General features: G+C 41.2%; 1 long non-coding RNA gene across 6 annotated transcripts in view; it reads right to left on the reverse strand.

Annotated features, from left to right (window-relative positions):
* Nucleotides 1-27,981, reverse strand: part of LOC149749690 (uncharacterized) — a 161,739-nt gene that overhangs the window by 125,502 nt on the left and 8,256 nt on the right. For 4 of the 6 annotated variants that reach the window (XR_016392802.1, XR_016392801.1, XR_016392804.1 and 1 more), the window contains exon 2: nt 1,722-26,931. This is a non-coding gene — a long non-coding RNA (uncharacterized LOC149749690). The remainder of the gene's footprint in view (nt 1-1,721; nt 26,932-27,981) is intronic. The other 2 variants (XR_016392799.1, XR_016392803.1) reach the window with 1 other exon arrangement.

The following is a 27,981-nucleotide window of genomic DNA, read 5'->3' on the forward strand; positions in this document are numbered from 1 at the left end:
GTTTGTATTCCTTGCTCCTAATACATCTTTCTTCTCACAGACAGGATTTTACGGCACTCTTGCTCTACAGGATTGTCAGGAGCTCTTGGTTTTACAGCCAAAATCAAAGGTTGTTGGATTAGGGAAGACAAATCCCACCAGCCCTTTCTAGGCATGTAGGGGATACTTCTGAGTGTTTCCAGAAGGGATGGAAGCTCAGGCTTTGCCTTAAAGAGAAGGAAAGCTCCAACTGAGAGACAGCTTATCTGAGATTAAGTAATATTGTAGCGGTTCACAAGTTTTTACAGATAACTTTCTGGAATACTGACTGCTAAATATCTATGGATCATAGACCCTAAGCCATATGTTCCTGAGAGAAGCAGGGAAGGTCTCTGTAGCTGAGCCTGGCTCAGTGCAGAGAAAGGGTATGACAGCCACCTCCGAGCCCATCTGGAGGACCAGTAATGGCCAGCAGCATGGAGCAGCCACAGCAGGAGTCATAATGGTGGGCGCCGGCACTGTTATTAGGACCCAGCTTTCCTCACTTCCCATAGCCTTTAACCTCCTAAGAGTCTTACACTACCCTAAGGAAGGCAAATCCCTCAAGCATGACAGATTTCATTTACTATCAATCTTCGTACTTGGCAACTGAGACATTTATTACACTAAAATGATGAAGCAAACCCAGACCTGTTTCCAATTACACATGTACATCAGCGTATGTGCATAAAATCTTCTGGGAGAACATGCAAGAAACTGCTGAAGTCAGTTGCCTCAAGGCAGTGAGGCTGAGGACATAGAGAGAGGAGGAGGTACATTTTTCATTGGAAATGTTTTTGTATTGCCTAAATATATCATGTGCTTGTATCATCTGTTTAATAATATAAACAAATAAGTTAATTTATATAATAAATGTAATAAAGTACCTTTTTAAATACTTAGCTCAACTTCTAAATGATTGGAATTTAATCAATTATTTGCAGACACACAGCTTAAGCCTAAGCTGTGTTTTCTTTAGGATTCAAGGGAAAGAACTATGCGGCAGGTCTGTCAGAAACTTATTTACATGAGACACTAAAAAGTATTCTGAGAAGTGGTCCAGAGAAGGGTGGAGGGAGTGACTCAAAACAATAGTAGTAATAAGAGAAATAACTAACATTTAATGAAGGCAAAGTACTAAACTCTACACAATCGTCTCTCTTAAACAGCCCAGTCAAGCAGGTATCATTGTCTCCCCCATGGAAACTGATGTCTGAGGAGCTGGATAACTACCAACTGGCAAAGCTAGGATTTTGTTCTAGGCAACCTGAAGCCAGAGTCCAAGTTCTGTACTTGTGTATGATGACTCTGTGTGAGCAGAATCTGATATCATATGCTGATGCTCTTTCCACCCCGGCCCTCTTGGTAGCATAGCTGCCACCAGCAGGGACAGTAGCAACCAGACATCAACACAACAAGAGAAATGGCAGACCCCATTTGGCCAATTGGAGAGCCAGTCTCTGAATTACATGGGAAACACCTCTTGGGGACTCCTAAAACTGTACAGAAAAAAAATTGAGAGCAACTGATGTTTCCATAGAGAAGGCAGAGCCAGAGACACATTGTCTTGTGTTGTCATGACCCTATTTTTATCCCCTGTGGCCTATGAAATACAGCTTTATATACTGATGTTTAAAAAGAGATGTGAAATATCAAAGAAGTCCTGAGATTAAGATTATCTTAATCTCACAAAGCCATGTTACCTGAGTTTTAACTGTGAAGGAAGAACCCTGATGTTCTGCAGACGTCTTCAGTCTATTGGTGCTGGCGACACCTAGAATCAAAAGAAGTGCGATTAGGAGAGAAAAGCCAACACTACAATGCTCTGCTATTTCTCCTCCTTGACAGTGGACTGGAAAGTTAGCCTGCTGTTTCCTGAGACTTTGCACACAGTGATGCAAATCACTGCACTCTCATTCACTTTCAGATCTCCAGACAGCCCCACAGGGACTGAATACACTGAATTCAGTCAAACTGAGCTGGAGAGAGAAAGGAACTTGAAGTTCATTTTGTGAAGCAGTTTTAGTTTCAGTTTTTGTTATTTTTATAATCCTCTTTTTGTCCCCCAAATGAGATCTTATGCAAAACCCTACCATATAAAAGTATAACTGCTCCATGTGAAATAGGGGCTCCTGAGCAATGCCTGCTCATGTTCCTTAATGCCCAGCCCTGTACCCACTGCTTGGAGTGCTTTGAGTTGGCTCCAAGTAAAGGCGCCATATGATATATTGCCAAATCGGGACACTTGAGCATGAAAAGAGACTCCATTAATAACTATGCTGTGACAACCGATGTAAACTGAGACTGCCCTGGGCAAATCAGGAAGTATGGAACCCTAGTTTTAAGGGATATAGTCTCGAAACTGTTGGCTCAGTCCAACCTCTGCATGTAAGAGATGAGGATTCTAGCCCCCTGACTTGCTCCATCAGGGGAAATTACCCCCTGATGAGAACCAGGAAACTACAAAGCAGGCAATCCATCCACTCTGTCTAATCCACTTCAAAATAAACCAACTGGGAAATAACTGAAGTTTTTTTAATAAAAACAGTTAATGTTGGGCATGCCAAACCTCTGTGATCTCAGTGCTTCCTTTGTGCTTTCTGCCAAAACTGTACCTCCTGTGCTACTCTTTACTTCACATTGTTCTTCAAATCAACACACCTCTTATGCTCAGATATCTACTTTAGCTTCACCCAAAGCAATAAGATTTGTGATATCATGGGGCTTTTGTGCTGGTCATATTTTTTCTAATACTCATTAAAACACACAAATAACTATTAAGATGTTCATCTATGTGCCTCTAAAATTATCCATATTCCACCACTAGTTTGCCTACTGTACTTTGCAAAGCACTTATATTTAGTAAACAGAACTTTCTGAATTTTATTAGTTATTTTATACTTGCTGGTTCCTACAATTCTGGTCTATACTAGAATCAAGTATAAGATGACATCTGATTTAGCACAGCTTGAATGCTTTTTTTAATTTTAAATTTAACATAGTAATATGCAATCTTGTTCCGTAAAAAGCACTGTGATTTCTAGGAACTTCATTGCTTACACAAGATGGTCACTTTGCTCCATTCAATTCAGCCTTCCTAATGTGAGACTGGTTCAATTTTAATATATGTTTATAGATGCATTTGTGTACAGTTTGGTCATGCAAAAGATTCCTACCAGTTATTTTTTAAAAGGCACATCTATCTCATGTGTCAGCAATAAAGCCAGTGACGTTAAATGATTCTCTAAATATTTATTGAGCACCTGCCATATGCCAAGTCCTATCCAAACTGGGGAAAGTGAACAGCATACAGTTATGGCCTCAGGTTCCTTCGTGTTAGTGGGGGAGACAGGCAAGTAAACAGGCATTCATACTAAAAGATGCTATGCACTATATTCATGAAGGGTTTGGATATCCTCCTCTTGCTGATCAGCTTAGGAGGAATGAAGTCCTATGCTTGGAGCAGGTATAAAAATTATACTCAAAAAATCAAATGGCCAGGAATGGATTTTTTTTTTTTTTTTTTTTTTTTTTTTGGGCCACACTGTGCAGTGTGTGGGATCTTAGTTCCCCGACCAGGGATCAAACACGTACCCCCTGCAGTGGAAGCTTGGAGTCTTAACCACTGGACCACCAGGGAATTCCCTATTTTTCTAACAGAATTTAATTTTCTTTCTAAATGCTCCTCCCCTCCAAAAAACTTTTTTCAGAAATTTAATTTTTTTTTTTAAACTTAGGAGTTTTTTTTTTTACCACCAAGGTATAAGCTGAAGCAATGCAGATTTCAATTTCCGTATCAGGACTATTCTACCCCACTCAGGGTTCTCCACTCCCCTTCTGTCCTGCAGTGGCATCTGGGGGAAAGTGGGGTAGCTCCCAAGCATGGCATCTTTGGGTTAGGGAGTGAGGAATATCAAATCTGGAGGCTGGAATCCAGAACCTAACTGACCTTCTTAGCCCCAGACTCTGGGCACCCTCCACTGGTATCAGCTGGATATGATTCCCCAAACTGGATTTGAGGTCATGGCACTGGGCTCCACTATTGATGTCCATTGACTATGGACTCTGATCATAAGATGTCTGTAGTCTAGGACCTTCTCAGCCCAACCACAGTCCCTCTGGTCTGTCAAAACACTCAGCTCTTTCACACTTCTCTCTGGGGCCCCAGGAAACTCTCACCAAGCTGAAGTGATCAGGGTTCCTCCCGCACCCACCCCACTCACCCAGGCATCTCCCTTTGGCATTGCTTCTCTACACTGTCCTGCCACATGGACATAAATGCTATGCACCTTGCCACATATGAAGTTACATCCTTCCCATGCCACTTCCTAGCATCTATTACCTGCTATCTCCTAAACCTTTTGGGGTATTTCCACATGCCTCCCACCCCTGCCCTGGTATGGCAGGAGTTGCTCTTATTTCTTATTTCCATCCTTCTAATCCATGGTCGATAAATAGTCTTTGCTGGGACTTTTCTGGCTTGGCTCTTTACATGTAAAATCCAGATTCAAAAAATATTTTTTCCCTCTCATGTTTTTTTTTTTTTTTTTTTTGCAAATTAACAGTGTTTTCCTATCAGATTATGTATTATTTAACCATGGGCTATAAAAACTGTAGAAACTGTTAGGGGTAACTTGAGATAAAAAAAAAAAAAAACTAGCTTAGTACTTTTAAAAATATTCTTCCCACAAGACATTCAAAATTATCAAAGTAGTTTTTGTCAGAGATCTGACTCATTCAAACCATCCTCCAGACATCTACATTTGAAAAATTAAGGGAAAATGCAGAGTTAAGAAAATTAATATTTGTTGAATGTCAACAATACTTAGGGGCTTCCCTGGTGGCGCAGTGGTTGAGAGTCCGCCTGCCGATGCAGGGGACATGGGTTTGTGCCCCGGTCCGGGAAGATCCCACATGCCACGGAGCGGCTGGGCCCATGAGCCATGGCCGCTGAGCCTGCGCGTCCGGAGCCTGTGTTCCGCAATGGGAGAGGCCACAACAGTGAGAGGCCCGCGTACCACAAAAAAAAAAAACAACAACAAAAAACAATATTTAGGCACTGTGCTAGATATTTTACATTCTTTACTTTCTTTAAATCTTCATAATATGCCCTTAGTGTAGAAATCATTCCCAGTTTACAGAGGAAGAAAAAAAGTCTCAGAAGAGATTTAACTTTCTTAAGTGATCTAGCTAGAAGTAATAAAGCCAAGATTCACACTTGATGCACCTGGTCCCAAAATTCATTTGCTTTCTCCCTTTCCACAGTAAGAAAAATATTGTCAGCCTAATGACACAGGTTAAATTTCATGTCCTGCATGTATTATTTATGGCATAAGATGCCCCTTGCAATAATCAACGGACACAATCTATTTATGATTGTTTTTCCAGATTTGGAAGTAAGCATAACGTATTAACCTCAAATATTAATGGTGGTTGATAGCTGTACCTTTGCTTTTCAGACCTACTTTTGGTCCTCCTCTTGACTGGTTTGATGCAGAATCCTTGGTTACCAACAAAGAACCAATGATAACATTATTGGGAAAATTAAACCTGCTGTTTGGCAATCTGCTTTTCAACTGCTTTTTCCAGAACAGCATTACAGTGAAGAGAAGGCACTGCCTGTACACGTAAACATGGATTTCCTGAGTGGCCCCAACTCAGAGGAGAGGCTGTAAATGCTAGAGAGCAGACCTCTTCACTGAGTATGAGGAGCCCCTGGCTGGCCTGCAGAGAGCGTCATAACTGACATCCTGGCAATGCAGCCATGAGAGTCACCAGGGGTGAGGGCTGTGCAAGTAAATAAAATTTTCTCACCATGAAAATCCTCTCCAGCCCTGCAGGGAAGCCTGTGACACAGATACCCCCAACAAAGGTAACAGCATCACTGGAGTATTTCCTAAAGGCTCAGGAGCTGAGAATCCCCAGGCCACAGATAAAATAACCACTCCATAATTAATGATGTATAACTCATCCATTTCTAGAAAGAACCTGGGTGGCCAATGACAATATAGGTAAAGAGACAGGATTATATACAATGTTTTCTTCATGTATGGGTGCAATCCAAAATTTAAACTGACTCATATCTCATAAAATATACTTTTTAATAATATAAGTGATACATCATATATGTGTATACAGAAATAGATATAGATGTGGATATAGATACAGGTAGAGATTCGTACTTGCGTGTGCGTGTGTTTGTGTGATTATGGGAGTTAGTATAGTTTGGAGAAGAACACGAAAGAGGACTAAGATTTAAATTATAATCCTGGCTTTTCTAACAACACACTGCAAGTCACTGAACTTTTCTGGGCCTAAGTTTCTTCAGCTTTAAAGCAAAAAGACTTCTTTTAGTATCAGTTGGTACATATTAAGCATAAGATATGCCGCATGCTCTCATGACAAGCTACTTCATTCAGTTCTCCCAGAAAATTAGGTAAGATTGGCCTTTCATATGTTCCCAATGCACTTTCCTTCAAAACACTTGTTGCAGGTGAAATAAAATAATACTTTCCATAATTGTATCGGTTAATATTGTTTCTTTGAATGCACTTTAATCTCCAAGAGGGCAGGGACCATGCCCTCTTGTTCCTCATTGTACACCTGTACCTGGTGCAGTATTGGCCCAAGTTTTGTGGGGCATGAATTGACAGTTAATAAAAGACAACCTGTGAGGAAGATATTCGTTCTGAGATTCTGAAAAAATGGCACCTTAACACATTAACTCTGATTCTCAAGGCTCTCACCATTCTTATAAGTCATCTGTGGCCTCAACGGTCTAATCCAAAAGGCTTCCCAACTCAAATGGCCCCCTCAGCAGTTTCCACCACCAACCATTCCCCTCTTGACCTCAGTGATAAAGCTCCTTCACAGTCTTCCATCTGTGTCCCCAACCACTTCTCTGTTTCCTTCCTCAACTCTTCCCTCAGGCTTGCTCTACTTATGGTATTTCCTAAGATTCACTATCTCATCTTTTTGCCCTTCTCAACCTAGGCATCCCAGGGTATGAGCATATTGTAATAAATATATCTGATTCATCCCAGTATATACAAGATATGCACCAAAGAGGAGCTCAGATGTTTCGGGGGGTAAATATTTGTCAAATGAGTGAACCTATAAATTGCCATGATTTTAACCATCATCCCTCAGTATTCCCATACACTGCCAGCTCTCTGCCTTTTCCTATACTCCAGGTTAGTGTTTATTCATTTCCTTGGGCTGTCATAACAAGTTACCACAAACTGGGTGGCTTAAAGTAACAGAACTTTATTCTCTCACAGTTCAGGAGGCCAGAAGTCTAAAATACCAAGGTGTTGGCAGGGTTGATTTCTTCTGGGGTCTAAGGGCAGTGTTTCACACCTCCTTCCTAGCTGCTGGTGATTGTCAGCAATCTGTGGTGTCCCATGACTTATAAATGCATCACTCCAAGTTCTCCCTCCATCTTCACATCACTTTCTTCTCTGTGTCTCCTTTTCTGTCTCTTATAAGGAAACTCTCATTGGACTTTGGGCTTACCTTAATCCAGTACGATCTCATTTCAACCTTCACCTTAATTACATCTTAAAAGATCTTTATTCCAAATAAGGTCATATTCTGAGGTTGCAGGTGGACATGAATTTGGGGGAGACACTATTCAACCCACCACAGTCTATCCTCTGGCCCCTCAAAATTCATGTGCATCACACGTGCAAGATACATTCATTCCACCCCAACATCACCTGAAGTCTTAATCAATTCTAGCATCAACTCTAAGTCTCAAATCTCATCAATTCAAAAAGTCCCAAACCTCATGATCTAAATTATTCAAATCAAGCCTGAATGAGATTCTGGGTTTCATCCATCCAGGGACAAAATTTCTCTCTATCTGTGATCTTGTGAAACTAGAACATAGGTTATATGCTTGGATCCAAAATGCAGGGACGGGGATAGGATAGACATTCCCATTCCCACTGGGGGAAATGGGAAGGAATAAAGTGGTCTCTGGTCCCAAGTGAGTCTGAAACCCAAGAGGCAAATTCCACTGGGTTTCAAGGCCTGTAAAAAATCCTCTCTGGTTTGATGTTTGATTAATTTGGTTTGATGTTTGACTACATAAAAATTTAAAATGTCTACACAGCAAAATAAGCTATGAGCAAAATTAAAAGACAAATGACACACTGGGAAAAATGCAACTCATATGATCAACCACATGTTGTTTCCTTAAAATATAAAGAGCCTCTGAAAAATGATAAAGGACAACACTCATTACAAAAGTGGGCAAAGAAAGAATAGATGAAATATTCACAGAAAAGGAAATTCAAGTGGCTTTGATTATACGAAAAGATGACCCACGTTACTCGTAATGAGAAAAATACACGTTAAAACTCTGCCAAAATGAACAATGTGAGTTATACAACTTACGTGGAGGGTAATTTAACAGACTGACAAAATGACAAATGGGTGTACTTTTGACCCAGCAACTGCACTTCTGGGAATTTATCCTACAAATCAATTAACAGACTTACAAAATGACAAAAAAACAAGGTTAATTACTGCAGCACTGGTCATGAGAGCAAAATATTAGAAAACATATGAGTGAACATTAACAGGGAACTGCTTAAATAAATCATGGTATATTATGTAGCCACTAAAACATAAACTCTTTATATAAAGATAAAAAATGTTCTCCAAGACGTATTGCTAAGTGAGGGGAAGAAAGCAGTGTGCAGAGTTCTGTGTATAGAGGGACTAAATAACATTCATATATTTGCACATACATGCATAATGTATCTCTGGAAGGCTGTCCAAGAAACCACTGACATTAGTTGCAGAGAACTGTCCGGCCAGGGGCCATGGTAAAGGGAGTGTTTTCACTCAACCTTTTTACACCTTCTGAATTTTGAGCACGGGAATTAGTTTATTTATCATGATTAATTAATTAATTAACTGAATTCATTAAAAAGTTATTAGAGACTAGTAGTTAAGCATAGCAAGTGGCGAATATGCTTTATCTCTATATCCTCCTGACACCTACTAAATAGATAAGACAAGATATTTTTTTAAAGTAGTAAGTCAAAAAGAAGAGAAGACCGTCTCCAACATGGGATGCCCACAAAATCGTGGAAGGAGGGGGCAGCTGCAGAACCAACCACCCAGGAATTGGGGTCCCAGGGTTTCTGAGAGTGAGAATAGAGCAGAACTAAGACACATGTAGATTACCTGAAAAACTAATGGCAGCATAAGTAGGTTATGCAGAAATACTGAAGTAGATAATAGAGGTTACAGTTAGAAGGGTTGAAAGCGGTTGGCTCTGGGAATTGGAGCTAAGATATGAATATGTAGGGCAGAGAATGGTTATTTTTCATTAAAAACTATATATTGAATTATTTAAATATATGCATGCATTACTACTACTTTACTTATTTCCTTAATTATTAAGGAAATTAATTATTAAGGGAAAAGTGCCTTAAGAAGTTAGTGTTTGTATTATTCACAGTGTCATGCTAATATATTTGAACTTACAGTGACATGGTCGAGCCTTTACAAAACTAAAAATGACCAAAAGTGACCAGAAAGAAATAAAGAGGTGTAAACTTACTAAAAAACCAAGAGAAAATTGGAAAATTTTTTAAAGAACTGTTAATGTTATTACAAAAAGATAATTGGTGTTACAGGAAATTTTTCTTTCAAATTTTCATTTAGAAAACTCCCTCTTCATAAATAACAAGAAAATTGTTATAAGCAATTCGTTTTATTATGAGACTATTCTAAACTGAATCTGTGCAAATAGAATTCATCCATATAGTAAGAAAATTATTCTCATTATCTGTGATTAAATATAGTTTATCCTATCATAACAAAACTGGAAAAATTCAAAGAAAACTACTAACACAGTAAAGGAAAGCAGAAACCATCAAAAAGAGTTTTGATAACATTCTCTATCAAATTTTGACAGAAATCAGACTGGTATTGGGAATAAAAGGAAAAATAAGATATGTTTTCTGTCCTCCAGGAATTCATTGTGATATTTTTATATTTAAAAAGGTAAAATGGATTATTATTTAACATGAGAAAGAACATTTGATAAAAATAATATTAAAATCATCCATTCATTGAGCAAATAACTTTGTGATGGGATGATTTCTGTGGGTCAGACACTCTTGGGTAGGGAATTGGGTAACGATGAGTAAGACACTGACCCTGAATTCAATAATCATGATTATCATCACAGTCATTATCATAATAGCTGATATTTCTTGAGCAATCCTTATGTACTAAAGCTAAAAACCTTACATGACAATAGTGACCAGAGAGAATTTGTAGTCAGGGAAAGGAGCTTCAAAGTTAGGAATTCTGGAAGTGGGGCAGTTACAGGTGAGGACGGGTACCAGATGGTACATGGCAACGCAATGCACTGTGACAAAATGGAAACCACCCAAATGTACACTGACAAAATGAAAACTACCCAAATACCCCAAATTACAGTAAGATAAAAGTCTACCATGGCATATTAAGGCAATGAAATACTACGTAGCCATAAAAGAAAGAACTACAAGAGCCATAAATATGCATATATAAAATAATGCCAACTGGAAAAAATAAAACAACAGATTGCATAAACCCACGTAGAGCTGCATAAAATCTGTTTGCACCTTGATAATGACAGGAAGATATCAAAGACAAGGGGTTAACAGCTTAATAGTTTCAAAAGAGTTTTTTTTTTTTTAATTGCCTCATAGTATTATGCAAGCATGCATTTTTTTTAAAGAAGGAAAAATATCTTCGGTCACTCCCAAATTATCTCCTCTGCTGAATCAGAAGAGACCGGTCATAATTCTAAGGTTTCCAAAGGTAACTCGCTTTTCTTTCTTTACTCCTGGGCCCACAATTAGTTGTGCCTTATGCAAGTCTGAGGAAACATTTACAAATAAGATAGATCTAATAAACCTCTTTTCACCAAGTAAGTCTCAGTTCAGAAATGCCCAAAATTATCCGAAACAGTAAAGAACAATGAACACAGTTATTGCTTTATTTTACCTGGAATATCCATGGGGTCAATGAGTTTTTAGAGCTAGTAGATAGTCTAAAATTTTAGTATAGTGGATTTTAAATTCTGTCCCATATAGATGGCTTAGATATCACCTTTATGAGAACGGGGTGACAGGGTGGACAAGCAAACTCAGTTCCTTTGTCTCTACCTGCCTCCTATACTTCCCTCTGGTGCTTCAAACAATTCAACAGAGCAGTTTTGTTAATATCTGCTTCATATTTTGGGATTTCCAAACCTGGCAGCTTATAAGAATCAAATAAGAAGATTTTAAAACATACAAGAGTCCTGGAATGGACTCTTCACCCTGGACCTACTGAATCAGAACTTCTCATAACAGAGCCCAGCAATCAGTATCGTTTTAAAGTTCTTCATTTAATTCTGATGTGATCCAAATATAGAAAATCTCTCTACGGAGTACTGGAAAGAGAGGCATATAGCCTTTGCTGGAATGTTTCTAGTTATGGAGCTTCTTCCCCACAGAAAGCTTTTTTTTTGGCCATGCTGCACAGCTTGTGGAATCTTAGTTCCCTGACCAGGGATTGAACCTGGGCCCTTGGCAGTGAAAGCATGGAGTCTTAACCACTGTACAGCCAGGGAATTCCCTAGAAAGCATTTTTAATTACTAAAAGAGAATTAACTTTCCATGGAGCTGACCTCACTCTCTTTTTGCCTTCTAATGCTATGCAGAGCCAATGAGCTCCCTCATTCCCAGGACAGGTAACATGACAAAAGCTGGCTGCTCCCCACAGTACTGCTATCACTCTTTCTTCTGCTAACCAGTTTCATCCACTTTGCCATAATGGTCAACCACATTCAAAATCAGTCAATCATAATTCCTCAACGTCTGGCCAGAGTTGGTGCCCCAAGCCAACCCAGTCTTCTCCAAGACTTTTTAAAACTAAAGCCAGAATTGAGACTCTTTTTTCTCTGAAGTCATAGGGCTAGGAAAGTACAGATCTAGGGCTACTGGTAGCCATGTCTTTGGCCTCATTGCAGTGGATGCTGTGATGGGCCACCAGACGTGCCACCAGATTCAGGATTGATACATTGCATTTACCCCCCCAAATGCCATGAGTTTTGCTTGCTGGAGGCTCACAGCTGAGTCTTTCCTCTGAGCTAAGGGAACTGTCTTGAGCATGATTATGCCCTCTCCAGGTACAGACAGCCCACATCCAGGGACTGGCTAATATAGAGTAGAAACACCTGGCTCCTGTGCCTCCATCCAGGACAATTCTGAAGAGCTCTCCCAGCTCCAGACCCCCATGTGGTGGGTGGGCTAAGGCCATTGTTGTGAGAGCACTGCAGCCTAACTTTTCCCTTGACCCCACCCCACTTCCTTCACTTCTCCACAGCTGATGTTCTGAATAACTCTCCAAACAGATCTCCATCTTACAGTCTGTTTTCCCAGAAAACCCGGCCTATGTCACTGTGGAGGAATCCCAACTGTAGAAGGAGGAAATGGGGCTGAGCGGGTGACAGCTGAGATGGGAGACACCCAGAGGGAACCCTAATAAAACTCTGGTTCCCCAGTTCTCTTCTCCCTGACTTTCCTATCGTGCACAATCACACGTGGTTCCAAATACCTCGCCATCCTGATCACGTGATGCTCAGACAAGAGTATAATTGCCCATATGTAGATCTGCTAGGTTACAGTATGGAGAAATTTTACACTTATTGTACGTCTATTAATTTAGCCGAAGATTAGCTCAGCTTTTTAGCAGCCCAAAAATTTAGTTGGTGTATTAGAGCTTGTGTTTACCAAAGACTCCTACCTCACTTTCTGTCACTCCAGCAACCCTTCTCTGCATCCAAACATCGTTTACTCTTCTCAAAAAGCTGCCTCAGCTTTATGACTGGCAATATTTCTTATGCCTTCTAAACACATGCCCCATACATGAGTCAAGATTTGAAAGGGGTTTCGGGGAAACGGAGGTGGGGAGGTTGTGTTCTGAAGTTTATAATATGAAAGCAGTAAGTATTAGGAACACACTTGCTTCTAAAACTGCACATGCTGTTCATCCATCCTACGTTCAGTGCCCTTGAAAATTGTAGAGGACATCTCTTTTATGATGACTTGAAGTCCTTATAGTTCTTATTTGGAATCTTATTCAGATCTAATGTGTGCTGTGCATGTAACAAAAGTCCCAGAAACATTCACTTTTCCAGGAATATAGCTATATTTGACAATTAGATACCCTGGTGATCAAGTCCCACTGACAAAATTGAAGTGGTGACAGATTTGGGACAAGTTTATTTCTTTAATTTCTAATTATGAAATGTTTGGAGCTAAACGGGACTTTAGAGATCATCTAGTACCTGAATGGCTGACACCCCCTGACACTCTTGCCCCTAGAGCCAGTGGTGGACATTGCTAATTGAACCCAGCTCTGCACACAGAGTCCCAGTGCTGTCACTTTCCTAGAGGGTCTTCTTCCCTGGAGCCCAAATCATGCCCCATAATTCTCAGCATGCCACATCAGACAGCAACTACGAATCAATTGGTTCTGGCAAACTGGATGAACTTTATTTTCTTTATCTCTCCCCATCACCCTGCTCTCTTAAAGTAGTGAAATCACTGACCCAAATTTATATAATGGTTAATAATTGAGCTTAAACTCCTGGTTCCCAATTCAATGTTCTCTCCATTTTCCCCCTTCTGAAAATTCTCCAATCTTTTCAACTATTATAAGCCTGCAAACTGGTCAGGTATGCAGAAATCTGGCCTAACTTCAACAGGCATGTCTTTCATTACTGAATGTCTACGTAGCTGCTCCTCATCATGCTCGTGATGCATATGGGAACACGGAGGCCATCTGGAGGAGAAGAAGTGGTGGAGCTAGGGCTCAGTATCCACAGGGCCTCACACACTTCAATAATAATAATAAAATGCTAAGACAAATAAGAACATGCCCTGTACCCAGTGACTCACAGCTCTAAGCTAATCCTACAATGGCCCCACCTCACTATTATAAACTTGAGAGAGAGGGGAAAATACAATTCCATATATGTCCATCTGTTTGGTAACCACAACAACCAGCCATAAATGGGAAATGACCCCTGATGAATGGTTTTGTTTCAGGCTGAAGCCATCCCTCTGGCTCCTGAGCCATCACCTGGGGGCTTAAAGAAGCAAGCAGCCCTTGGGGTATTTTGTTCCCCTGAAAATTCTAAATCTCTCTAGCACCAGCACCATTTTCCTCATGCCAGGAGAATGGCAGAGCTGTAGGGAGGATGGAAAATAACTCTCTGGCATGAGGTGCCCTGGGAGCCAGTCAAAAATTACAGGATGATGTGTCAGGGACCAGGAAAAGCTGGGTGTGATGATCATGTCATGTTCTTTTCCTTGGCACAGAAAGAACACACCTGAGTCTCCATTCCCCATCCCAGAGGGTCTGAATGCCAAAGAAGAATGAACCTTAAGGATGTCAGACACAATCCCATCACTTAACAGATGAGAATGAGGCACAGAGAGGGGAAGAGACCTGGCCAGGGGCGCACAGCAAGTACAACTGATGTTTCCAAGAGCAAGTTTTTGAGGAGTAAAAAGAAAGGAGCTGGTAACATGTAAACAATGGAAGCAATGATAAACTGAAATAATTCATCCAGTAAAACACCACTTGGTCTTTACAGAGCTGCTCTCCATGGAAAGCAGAAGTCCCATCCTTAACCTCTACTCCACTGATGGGTCTCCCTTCTTCCCCAGCTGACTCTTGCTGAGGCAAAACGCTAGCTACAAAGTGACTCACTTTGGAAACAGACTTTGTGACTCAGACTCTGCTTTCTAACCACTAGACCAAGCTCCTAAAATCTTTAGGGGATTTTACTACATCTATGAGAAGCTGGCAAGGGAGGGGCCCTCCTTGCATTAAAGATAAATAGGTGGTTTGTGGACCAATGAGAGACTGTATGAAATAAAAGATGAAGGAATTCATAATTAACTCAGTGTATTTTAGGCTAGGATCAATCTCAGATGCACTATGCCTTTTAATCCTCATAACAACTCCATTAGTAAAAATGATTATTATATGTTTTCAGAAGCTAAGGGATTAGAGATGATAAGTAACTGGAAATGGAATTTCAAAGAGGTTAGGTGACTTGCCCAAGTAGGCAGAGCCAGGAATCCAAGCCAAGTCATCCTGGTTTCCTCTGTCCTCCATCCTTGCTTCCCAAACCCCACAACCTACTATAGCACTTTTTATGTGGTCAAGGCATAATCACGTCTCTTATTTTATCAACACAGCCGTTTTTTGAGGGGTGTTGGCAGAGTAGTTTTCACATTTAAAAAAAAAAAAAGATTTTGGAGGTAGAAAATTCATGGGGCCTTGAGGAAGTCACCTTCTGTATGTGGGCCTCAGTCTTCCTCATCTATAAGATGGGAGTAATAAATGCATCTACTTGATACGTTTGCTTTAAAAATGAAATGAGATAATATAAGTGAAAAGTACTTTGTGTAAACTGGTGTCATTCAGTGAAAAGTGAATAACAGAATGAGACAGATGGCAAAAGGACAAGCAAAAGGCTAACCCAATGAGCTGGGTCTAGAAAAAAAATCATTACTTGGCTTACAGCAAGTAATAATAGTGATATATAATATCTACATAATGCCTAAAGTTCAACAGCTTATATAGAGTTTTTGGAACATAATTCTCTTTAAACCAATAACCAATAGCCATGGTTTGAATCTTTTTTTCCCTTTATTTGGTATAGCCATTTATAGTTCTCAGGATGTAATGTATACATTAGGGAAGTTACAACAGCCTATGTTAGAAACTTTACTTAATTCTAACAACACTCCTCTGAAGTGGGTGCTGGGTAGTTATGGAAACCAAGGCACAAGGATTCCTGGCCCCTGGCTCTACAGCCAGTGGTGGAGGAGCTGAGTTTGAATCTTGGTCTGTTCTGCCTCTCAGACCCACAGAGAGCCACAACTTCACTGCACCCTAAGCAGATCCAGATCTCAGAGTTACCCACTCAGGAAAGAGCAATGTTCAGCCTGCAGGAGAGATACTGAAAACTCCTTCACTGAACTCTAAAAGGCTGCCCTGGTGATGAGGACGAAAGCCTTCTGTGTGTCTCCAGGCTTCACCTCAAATGACTTTCTCTGCCCCACTGTGAACAGATCCTCATGCTGTTCTGAGTCAGGCCTCCTTTTTCCTTCTCATTTTTCTACCCAACATATTTTCCCACAGTGATTTTTCTGGACGACTTCTTTCCTTCAATCCTCAACTCACCCCGCAGGACTCTGGCCTCTCCTTTCTCTCCAACGCCACTTCCCAGTTTTTCTCTCAGCCTATCACTTATTCCTGAGTTAACCCCAGCCTCACTCCTGCATGCATCATAGCCCTCCCTGTCCTTGGACAACTGGCAGCAAAAGGTCTGGGGAGTGGATTCTAGAGTCTGACTCTGAATCTAAATCTGATCTCTGCTCTTAGGTTTTGTGTGACCCTGGACAAGCAACCTTTATTACTTGGCCTTTATGTAATCCTCAAAGAATTTGTCTCATAGAACCACCATGAGCATTAAATGAGATAATACTTGACAAGGGCATGTTACATGATACCTATTATCAATGTACTTTTATGCACATCTGATTTAATCACTGGTATTACCTTCCCCCCATCCCTCCTCCAATCTCTGGGAAACATCTCTTTTTTTCCTTAAGCCAAATCCTCCATTTCCTCATTCCTTCCAACCTTCCCCAGGAACTTAATCTCACAGCTACTCTCCGTCTTCACAGTGCCATTTACTTCCTCTTCTACCCTACACTCACTCCTCCTCTTGTACCCCCATCTAGTTACAGACAGCACCACCCCTTCTGGTAGCCCAAGCTGAAAACCTGATAGTCCGTCTTCTTCCTTTGCCTCTACTTTAATCATTCATAGTCACCAAGACCCATGATTCTTCCCATACTGCCTCCCTGGCTTTATCTCTCCTTGCATGTCTCACTATCCTCCTGGCTATCAATCCCCCTTCCTTTGTCACCACACCTCTCCCTTTTGGATCTTGCCCCTTTCCTCTCTATGTTCTCCATCGTTGGAGAGCCCTTTCCTCTTCCTGTATGTCAGGTAGTATTTATCCTTCAGAGCATAACTTATCCAGGCGTCTCAGCATTTACAGTCCATTTTCAAGTCTTCCCAGTTTTCAAATGATATTATACATTTATGCTTTCTCCCTGACTTACAATCATCTCAAGTACATATCTCATATGTATACATACCCTCCTACAATGCCTTGTAGAGTGCCAAATACAGGAAAAACCTCTGAAAATATGCATCGATTGCTTGGTAAAGGATCAGTCTGCAAACTTTAGGAAAAAGGAGGTATCTGAGTTAATAATTATATTAGCTAACGTTTTCTCCATCCTTATTATGTGTTAGGCAATGGAGTCAGTGCAGGAAAAACAATAAAATGAAAGAATAATATCTATGTGCCCAACACCTTACATGCACTGTTCATTTAATTTTCATAATAGCCATATGCAGCAAGTACTATCATTATACCCGTTTTACAAAAGTGGTCAAGTGACTTGCCCACTGTCATACCAGAAATGAATATTAGAGCAGGGCACATTTCTGTTTACCAACGAATTCAACTCAATGTTTCTTAAGGCCTCTCATATCCTTTTTTTTCCGAAGGAAGTCAAGTGAATGTGTAGTCCAAGGTTTTCCAGCCTCAGTACCTTTAACTCACTGCCTGCGAATCAGAAAATGCCTAAAATTCAATACAAACAACAACAAAGAACACCTACAACTGTATTTAGGAGCCATTCAGACTGTATAGATTCTTCATAAAGAACAAAGTTGGCATGCTGAAGGTTAAAATTGCATTTCGCCTTGAAAAATAATAAAAAACATAATAAAGCTTTCATTACTGTCAAACTGAAATACTCTAAAGAAAGCTACGTATCTCAGAGTTTTAGCGAGTTGCGCTAATCAGAACTAGAAGGAATCAAGTTTCCAGTGCCTTTTATTCTTAAGGTCCTGTGCTTGTGTCAGTGGGCTATGGAATGATAAATAAAATACTATTCCTTTCTTCTCAAATTTATAGTCTAGTAGTTGGGTTACTGAGCTGAGTATAATAATAAAAATAATCAGTCAGTCCCATTTATTAAAACAGCCCTATGGGAAAGAAACATAAATAGAGGCCCAGTTATTTCACTAAATCATGCAAACAACCAGAATTTTAACCTTGACTAAGCATTTTTATTTATTCACTTATTCCACAAATATTTCTTGAACTCCTACTATGTGCCAACCATTCTTCCAGGCTCTGGGGATAGAGTGATGAAGAAGGCAACCAAATTCCCTTCCCTTTTGGGCCTTACATTCTTGTGGGAGATAAAGACAAGAAATAAATAAACTAATGATTGTATGGCATAAGGGAGGTAGTGGTAAGACTATGTAGAAAAAGCAGCAGAGCATGGGGTCAGAAAGTAGCCAATGCGGGGAGTGGGGCTTGAGGTGCATAGGTCCAGGATGACCTCACTGTGAAGGTGATCTGTGAGAGAATCCTAAGCAAAGAGAGGGAGTGATCCACATGGGTTCTGGACTGAGAGCATCCCAGGTGAAAGGGAGAGCAAGTGCAAAGATCCCAAAACAAGAGTAAGCTGGCACGGTTGAGGGAAAGCCAGTGTGACTGGAAAGATGTAAGAAGGGGATGAAAATCAGGTTGGAGAAGCAGATGGGGCAGATCATGGGGCTCTAGGGAGGCTGTATTTTCTTCTGCATGTTTTGGGAAACCACTGAAGGATTCTGAGCAGAGAAATAACATATACAATCTGTACTTTTAAAAGACTAATGTATAACTGATTGTTATACAGGGCTGTCCATGAAAGACCAGGTGATTTCTTAAATAAAAATAAAGTTTTGTGGCTTGTCATGGTCCATCTGGGATGATTTCATTAAGGGATGAACATGGATCCTAGTGAGGAAAAGACATAAGAAGGAGGAAGCCATTCTTGGTGATGGCAAATATATACGTGGTGAGGTAGGCAGAAGTCAGTAAGCTGTGTAACTCAGTATTTCCCAAAGAATCTTATGCTAACAGTAGTTTCAGGGTGTGTGAATAAATGTTACACAATAAAGGGTCGAGTCAGCCTAGAAAATGTTCCTTTTCCCTCTTTACTAGGGCCTTCTCTGAACCTTCAGGGTGGTCATTTGCAAGTAGACTCCAACAGGGCTGAAGTTGGCAGGGCTCCTCAACCTTATTCAACTGCAGGACTCTTCACATAAAACACACCTTGGGAAACCCCAGTGTAACAACTTCAGCTTAAAACCAGCTAAGACCTATTTGGAGGGATGTAATGAGTAATAGCCCTTGAATCCAGGGATCAGGCATTTTGGGTTAATATGAGGCCAGTGTAAACTTACCAAAGTTCGTAACTAAGTTTATAACAAATAAAAACATAAGAAGGTCACTTTTTGTGTCCTGTTTAGAACTATAGGTAGAGCAAAGGTCTCCAAACATTCCAGGGAGTTTACAAGATGATCCACTGGAGCATGGGAAGAAAATATCATATCTGTTTATATTGTTTCAAAAAATCATAAAGAAATGAATACTCTAATACTTACTAAATGGATTGAAAGTGGCACATATGATTTATAAATATATACATTGCGTTTGGGTGGTCAAAAATGTTATGGTTAAGGACGTATGTCTGATCACAAAAAGCTTGGAGGTTGCTAGATTAGATGACATGGAGAAGGAAATGTACAGTGCTTGCATCAAGATATGGTTGTGAAAGTAAAGAGGAAGGAATTAAATCAGGAACTTGATGGGAGTGGCATTAGGGAGGAGAGGGTGTTGGGGAGCTAGAGGTAGTCATCAGCAGCAACTATGACACAATTGATATGGAGTGGAATGAATGGTGATGCCAACTCTAGGAGCTCTGGAGATGGCTGAAGTTTCTGTTGAGGAAACTGAGACAGAATAGAACAAGGGGGCCAATCAATCATTATGCAACCATATTGCAGCACTGATTGTAGTATTTAGCCTACTGTCCAGGACATGATAAGTGTTCAACACGTGTTGGCAAGATGAATGAATGAATCAGTGAATAAGTATATGCAGAGGACTCAGCAAAAGAATATACAGCAGGAAAATTTGGGCAAAATGAATATAATTTTCTAGATCAAGATCCCACGCTAACATTTCCTTAAAAAAATCATAAAAACCTCTGATATTTATTAATTTTTTTTAACATGTGATCAACACTATTTTCAGAAGAACAATCTCTTGAATGTATCTCCGTTTTTAAGAAAGCCTTTAAAAATTTTATGTCATGTATATTCACTGTAGAAAAATCAGAAAACTTAGATAAAACCAAAAAAAAGGGGGGGGGGATAAAGCTTATCATATCACCACCCAGAGATAACCCATGCCTATTTTTACAAAAATAGGCTTACACTATATATACTACTTTGTAATTTTCACTCAACAATATGTTCTGAGCATCTATGTATGTCAATAAATATGCTTTACGAAGTCATTTTCAACACATTCCGCCAAATGGAGCTATTACAACATGCTCAACCAATCTTCTATTATTATTCCAGAAAGCTCATTTTTGCTAGTGTGTTTCCATTATAAAGGTGCTGCAATAAATGCACAGCAACTACATCTTTGTCTGTATTCTTTATTAGTTCCCCAGACATAATACCTGGAGGCTGAATTACTGAGTCATTTTAAACGTCTTTGATATGCATTTTCAAATTGCCCTCTGGTAATTTTGAATGAGATTTCATAACTTATGTGAACTCTTTAGCTTAAACTGCACTTCCATCTATACTCAGACCTTACTTGATTTCTGCAGCAACCCCACGAGCAGGTCTTGTTGTCCCTATCATTTTCTGTGGAAAAAGAATTCCACACAAGTCATGAGCCTTTCTCAAGGTTACACTCACACTGAGCTTCCATGAGGGCCCTCTCCACATCACTGGATGAAATGTCAACATGTCAATGAAAAATACAGTACCCTGATCCGTACTTTCGTCTTCAACAGCAAAACACACTAACTCAAGTTTCTAATGAGGGTGTTTCAAAATTAAACAATACTTAGATATTGCCTGTTTGACACTGAATTCTCTTTCCCTGTAGAGAAGGCTTCCTGACATCTTGCCAAATAACTAACTTTGCTCTTAAGAAAGTCCCTTTGATAAAATATAGTTGCTTGCAACTGGTTCCTAGTTGCCAGTACTTTATGGTGTTTGGATATTCTTCTTTACATTTAAACAGAAAAAGGATCAGAGAAGTACAGAACTCAAAAGAGCCTTGCAGATCATTTCAATTGCACCCTAGCTAGTGGAGAGGAGAAAGTCTGTCTGTCTTAACTGGGAAGTGACTTGCCCAAAGTCACAGAGTCAGTGAATAGCACAGATAGGCTCAAAGAGGGGAGTCTCCCAACCCCCAGTCAGAACTCTGGTTAGCATCACAGAATCTTGTGATTAGTTTGTACCTTAAAATCATATTCTATCCACATAATTTAGCATTTGGAGAAACTGAGACCCACCAAGAGGAAGTAACTTACTCAATTATACACAGGTAATTAATAGTAGAACTCGATGAGACCCAGGTATCCTGACTTCCAGTTATGAGGCTGATCTCAGACTCCACTCTGACCCACAAGAATCCACACCTGGACCAAAAGCCAGGACCAGGGTGTGTTGAGTGAGGCACTTACCTAAAGTGCAAATTTTAAAGGGACGCTAAGCTAATACTTTCACGCAATATTTTTAAAAATCAGAATACAAAACATCCATAATGAACAAAATATTTAAATTCTAAATAAAGATAGTATCTAACCCTGCTTTTGCATGATTCACCTCACTCACCTCATTCTAATTCTGGTCCTTATTTAAAATTTGTGTATTTTGCTCATCATGGATATATTTGCATTAATTTGTGCCTGAGGCAAGTGCCTCACTCACCTCACCCTCATTCCAGCCATATCTGGGGACCTCCAGCCCCAGTGCCTGAGGAGACCTTACAAGTAAGTCTCCAGTGCTGGGATAGAATGCTTACGAGGAGCTACAGGCCTGTGACTAATGGGACCAATTGCTTGAACAAAATAGCCCTCTAACTGGATCCTGGGGTCATGGAGAAATGGCAACTAAAGAAATTATTTCTGGACCTAAAGTTGTTAATAACTTAAGTTCTCATGATACCAACTTGAGCCATTCAAAATTTAATTGTTTAGGAAACTGTGTAAAGTTTGGTAGTTTCATAAATCAGCTGTTCAAGCACTGGGTATGATGAACTGGTTTGTCAACTAATATGAAAGAAATCTGGGCCTTTTAATTGACCACAAGCTTAATGAGCCCATGATGGGAGGTGACTGCCAGAAACACAAATGGAATCTTGGGTTGTACTAATGGTCTCATGGTATTCAGGAGCTCTGAGCCTAATTCCATGGGAAGTCAAAGCCAAGAGAACACATTTTGGACTCTCTGTAGGGAAGGCTCAGGGTTGCTATTTAAGGCTGGAAGGGTGCTTGTTATGGTTTGAATTGTGCCCCCAACAAAAGAAGTTGAAGTCCTAACCCGCAGTAGCTGTGAATGTGACCTTATCTGGAAACAGGGTCTTTGCCAATGAGCAAGTTAAGGTAATGAGGTATATCCTAATCCAGTATGACTGGCATCCTTATGAAAAATGAAATTTGGACACAGGAACAGACACGCAGGGGGAACATCATATGATGATGAAGGCAGAGATCGGGGTGAAGTATCTATAAGCCAAGGAATGCCAAAGACTGCTGGAAAACCACCAAGCTGAGAGGAGAGAGAAGCAGATTCTCCCTCAAAGTCCTCAGAAGGAATTAACCCACTGGCATTTTGATCTTGGACTTCTAGCCTCCAGAACTGTGAGACTATGAATTTTTGTTATTTTAAGCCACCCTGTTTATGACAGCCCAGGGAAACTAACACAGTGATCTACAGAGCATTTGGCCCAGGAGCACCCTTGACCTGAAGGAAGTTGGGAAAACCCCTCCATTCAGATTCTCATAGACAAAGCCATTCCCAGGTTCATCACAGGGTCCAGCATATAATAGACATGTGTTGACCTATTCATTAAGAAAGAAATGAATTTCAAAGCAATCCACTATTGTTAGGGGGGTAAAAAAAGAGGTTGACACACAAGATTACCTTCCTTCAACTTCTAAACTCATACTCAGCATGAGCCATTTTAACCTCATTCTATTTTCAGGGGATGAATCATCAGATGCCAGACAGACAGTATCATAGAGATTATGGAGCTCAGCCTTCCACTCTACACATGAGTAAAATCGGATTTAATGAGGAAGGGACTAGTTCTTTCCATACGCGTGTCTCCCTCCCATGCAGGGGAACCCTTTCCCCCTTTTTTCCATCATACATTAACATATCTCCTAGTACTTTGCCGTCATCAACAGCTTAAAATTTAAATGAGAAATGATCCCAAGAGGAGGCAGGAGGCGATGGCCACACGGCTGCTGCTGCTGCTGCTGCAGTGGGGCACGTGGGGGTGACTGGTGGCGACCCAGGTGGCAGCGAGAGATTTAACCCAGAGACTGACTTCACTATAGAAACACCCACAGTTGTATCAACAACTGGGGAAAGATAGTGGCAACAGGCGAAGGAAAAACAGCTCTGACATACTAAGTACAACGACTACGCTAAAAGCAAGTGGGCTTAAGGCCCCTACCAAGATCCTTAAGCCTGGAAGCACAGCCTTGAAGACACCTGCTCCTGTTAACGCTTTATGTTTCTCCGTAATTGCAAGTTTTTAATCCTACGTGAAGACTTCTATCTAAAAAATCTTAAAAGACAATCTTATAAAACTTCATATTCTTGAAAATACTTGAAAAAGTTTCAATTAAAAGACATAGAGGCAGGTGGAGCAGGCTCCGGGTCACGCGCTTCTCCAGGAACAAGGCACACTTCATGGCCTTGAGGCCGCTCTTCCACTCGTCACTGACTGGCTTCCTGATGTCTTAGAAGTTGAGGCAGCCCCCGCGCTAGTTCTGCAGGCACATCAGGCCCTGGGCCCGCCGGCTGTGCTCGTGGGAACAGCGCAGAAAGAACCGGGTGAAGGGCTTCAAGACCATGTCGTCGCAGTCGAGATACATCAGAAATACATCTACAGGTGGAACAACTCCTACAGAATACCCACTGAACGCTTGCAGAAGACCTCACACCTCCCAAAAGGCAAGAAACTCCCCCACATACCTGGGTAGGGCAAAAGAAAAAAGAATAAACAGAGACAAAAGAATAGGGACGGGACCGGCACCAGTGGGAGGGAGCTGTGAAGGAGGAAAGGTTTCCACACACTAGGAAGCCCCTTCGAGGGCGGAGACTGCGGGTGGCGGAGGGGGAAAGCTTTGGAGCTGCGAAGGAGAGCTCAGCCACAGGGGTGCGGAGGGCAAAGCGGAGAGATTCCCGCACAGACGATTAGGGCCGACCGGCACTCACCAACCTGAGAGGCTTGTCTGCTCACCCGCCGGGGCGGGCAGGGCTGGGCGCGGAGGCTTGGGCTTCGGTCGGAGGGCAGGGAGAGGACTGGGCTTGGCGGCGTGAGCACACCCTGCAGGGGGTTAGTGCACCACGGCTAGCCGGGAGGGAGTCCGGGGAAATGTCTGCACCTGCCGAAGAGGCAAGAGACTTTTTCTTCCCTCTTTGTTACCTGGTGCGTGAGGAGAGGGGATTAAGAGCACTGCTTAAAGGAGCTCCAGAGACGGGCGCGAGCCGCGGCTAAAAGCGCAGACCCCAGTGACGGGCATGAGACGCTAAGGCTGCTGCTGCCGCCACCAAGAAGCCTGTGTGCTAGCACAGGTCACTATCCACACCCCGCTTCCGGGGAGCCTGTGCAGCCCGCCACTGCCAGGATCCCGGGATCCAGGGACAACTTCCCCGGGAGAACGCACGGCGCGCCTCAGGCTGGTGCAACGTCACGACGGCCTCTGCCGCCGCAGGCTCGCCCTGCATCCGCATCCCGCCCTCCCCCCAGCCTGAGTGAGCCAGAGCCCCCGAAGCAGTGGCTCCTTTAACCCCGTCCTGTCTGAGCGAAGAACAGACACACTCAGGCGACCTACACACAGAGGCAGGGCCAAATCCAAACCTGAACCCCGGGAGCTGTGCGAACAAAGAAGAGAAAGGGAAATTTCTCCCAGCAGCCTCAGGAGCAGCGGATTAAATCTCCACAATCAACTTGATGTACCCTGCATCGGTGGAATACCTGAATAGACAACGAATCATCCCAAATTGAGGAGGTGGACTTTGAGAGCAAGATATATTATTTTTTCCCATTTTCCTCTTTTTGTGAGAGTCTATGTGTATGCTTCTGTGTGAGATTTTGTCTGTATAGCTTTGCTTTCACCATTTGTCCCAGGGTTATGTCCGTCCATTTTTTGTTTGTTTTCTTTTAAAAAATTTTTTTCTTAATAATTATTTTTTATTTTAATAACTTTATTTTATTTTATTTTACTTTATTTTATTTTATCCTCTTTTCCTCCTTCCTCCCTCCCTCCCTCCCTCTCTCTCTCTCTCTTTCTTTCTTTCTTTCTTTCTTTCATTCTTTCTTCTTTTTCTCTGTTTTATTCTGAGCCGTGTGGATGAAAGGCTCTTGGTGCTCCAGCCAGGAGTCAGTGCTGTGCCTCTGAGGTGGGAGACCCAACTTCAGGACACTGGTCCAAAAGAGACCTCCCAGCTCCACGTAATATCAAATGGTGAAAATCTCCCAGAGATCTCCATCTCAACACCAACACCCAGCTTCACTCAACGACCCGCAAGCTACAGTACTGGACACCCTATGCCAAACAACTAGCAAGACAGGAACACAACCCCACCCTTTAGCAGAGAGGCTGCCTAAAATCATAATAAGGCCACAGACACCCCAAAACACACCACCACACGTGGACCTGCCCACCAGAAAGACAAGATCCAGCCTCATCCACCATAACACAGACACTAGTCCCCTCCACCAGGAAGCCTACACAACCCACTGAACCAACTTTAGCCACTGGGGACACACACCAAAAACAACAGGAACTACGAACATGCAGCCTGCAAAAAGGAGACCCCAAACACAGTAAGATAAACAAAATGAGAAGACAAAAAAACACACAGCAGATGAAGGAGCAAGATAAAAACCTACCAGACCTAACAAATGAAGAGGAAATAGGCAGTCTACCTGAGAAAGAATTCAGAATAATGATAGTAAAGATGATCCAAAATCTTGGAAATAGAATAGAGAAAATGCAAGAAACATTTAACAAGGACCTAGAAGAACTAAAGGTGAAACAAGCAACGATGAACAACACAGTAAATGAAATTAAAAATACTCTAGATGGGATCAATAGCAGAATAACTGAGGCAGAAGAACGGATAAGTGACCTGGAAGATAAAATAGTGGAAATAACTACTGCAGAGCAGAATAAAGAAAAAAGAATGAAAAGAACTGAGGACAGTCTCAGAGACCTCTGGGACAACATTAAACACACCAACATTCGAAGTATAGGGGTCCCAGAAGAAGAATAGAACAAGAAAGGGACTAAGAAAATATTTGAAGAGATTATAGTTGAAAACTTCCCTAATATGGGAAAGGAAGTAGTTAATCAAGTCCAGGAAGCACAGAGAGTCCCATACAGGATAAATCCAAGGAGAAACACGCCAAGACACATATTAATCAAACTATCAAAAATAAAATACAAAGGAAACATATTAGCAGCTTCCCTGGTGGCGCAGTGGTTGAGAGTCCACCTGCCGATGCAGGGGACACGGGTCCGTGCCCCGGTCTGGGAAGATCCCACATGCTGCGGAGTGGCTAGGCCCGTGAGCCATGGCCGCTGGGCCTGCGCGTTCGGAGCCTGTGCTCCGCGATGGGAGAGGCCACAACAGTGAGAGGCCCACGTACTGAAAAAAAAAAAAAAAAGAAAACATATTAAAAGCAGCAAGGGAAAAACAACAAATAACACACAAGGGAATCCCCATAAGGTTAACAGATATCTTTCAGCAGAAACTCTGCAAGCCAGAAGGGAGTGGCACGACATATTTAAAGTGATGAAGGAGAAAAACCTACAACCAAGATTACTCTACCCAGCAAGGATCTCATTCAGATATGATGGAGAAATTACAACCTTCACAGACAAGCAAAAGCTGAGAGAGTTCAGCACCACCAAACCAGCTTTACAACAAATGCTAAAGGAACTTCTCTAGGCAAGAAACACAAGAGAAGGAAAAGACCTACAATAACAAACCCAAAACAATTAAGAAAATGGGAATAGGAACATACATATCAATAATTACCTTAAATGTAAATGGATTAAATGCTCCCACCAAAAGACACAGACTGGCTGAATGGATACAAAAACAAGACCCATATATATGCTGTCTACAAGAGACCCACTTCAGACCTAGGGACACATCCAGACCGAAAGTTAGGGGATGGAAAAAGATATTCCATGCAAATGGAAATCAAAAGAAAGCTGGAGTAGCAATTCTCATATCAGACAAAATAGATGTTAAAATAAAGACTATTACAAGAGACAAAGAAGGACACTACATAATGATCAGGGGATCGATCCAAGAAGAAGATATAACAGTTGTAAATCTTTATGCAGCCAACATAGGAGCACCTCAATGCATAAGGCAAATAGTAACAACAAGGAGCACCTCAATGCATAAGGGGAAATCGACAGTAACACATTCATAGTAGAGGACTTTAATACCCCACTTTCACGAATGGACAGATCATCCAAAATGAAAATAAATAAGGAAATACAAGCTTTAAATGATACATTAAACAAGATGGACTTAATTGATATTTATAGGACATTCCATCCAAAGACAACAGAATACACATTTTTCTCAAGTTCTCATGGAACATTCTCCAGGATATCTTGGGTCCACAAATCAAGCCTTGGTAAATTTAAGAAAATTGAAATTGTATCAAGTTATCTCTTC

This window comes from Delphinapterus leucas, chromosome 3, assembly GCF_059928025.1.
Source record: "Delphinapterus leucas isolate spDelLeu-1000000601 "Yukka" chromosome 3, BTC_Dleu_Yukka2, whole genome shotgun sequence".
NCBI lineage: Eukaryota > Metazoa > Chordata > Mammalia > Artiodactyla > Monodontidae > Delphinapterus > Delphinapterus leucas.